The 649-nt window shown below is 29.3% G+C and overlaps 1 protein-coding gene across 1 annotated transcript in view; it reads left to right on the top strand.

The window, feature by feature from the left end:
- The first annotated feature begins 247 nt into the window (after positions 1-247).
- LOC106811287 (forkhead box protein L2-like) overlaps positions 248-649 on the top strand; it is a 15,265-nt gene continuing 14,863 nt past the window's right edge. The window contains exon 1 of the mRNA XM_014814854.1: positions 248-257. The gene's annotated coding sequence lies outside the window, so the exon portion shown is untranslated. The remainder of the gene's footprint in view (positions 258-649) is intronic.

The following is a 649-nucleotide window of genomic DNA, read 5'->3' as shown; positions in this document are numbered from 1 at the left end:
AATTAATTAATTAATCAATCAATATTGCTATCTATCTATCTATCTATCTATCTATCTATCTATCTATCTATCTATCTATCTATCTATCTATCTATCTATCTATCTATCTATCTATCTATCTATCTATCTATCTATCTATCTATCTATCTATCTATCAATCTATCTATCTATCTATCTATCTATCTATCTATCTATATATCTATCTATTATTTATCTATTTATCTATATCTATATATATACGTCTATAGTTCACATCCGTCTACAGAATTCTTTTTCTACACGTAACCTCGGCGGCATTGTATATATAAAAGTAGATAGATAGATAGATAGATAGATAGATAGATAGATAGATAGATAGATAGATAGATATATAGACAGATAGATATATGCTGCGAGGTTACGTGGCGGTTACGTGTAGAAAAAGAAATCTGTAGACGGATGTGAACTATAGACGTATATATATATATATACATGACTGTGTATAAAAGGTGCATCAAACTGCTCGCTGTACAGGCCTCTTCTTCACACATGTATATGTATATAGTATTCTCTATAGTAGATTCTGTAATCCCCTGCCAGGAGAGGAATTCTGCAGGCGGATGTGAACTATAGACGTATATATATATATATATATATATATATATATTCT

Source organism: Priapulus caudatus, unplaced genomic scaffold (assembly GCF_000485595.1).
Source record: "Priapulus caudatus unplaced genomic scaffold, Priapulus_caudatus-5.0.1 Scaffold524, whole genome shotgun sequence".
NCBI lineage: Eukaryota > Metazoa > Priapulida > Priapulimorpha > Priapulimorphida > Priapulidae > Priapulus > Priapulus caudatus.
Note: the sequence above shows the minus strand (reverse complement) of the source record. Positions and strands in the feature narration are given on the sequence as shown.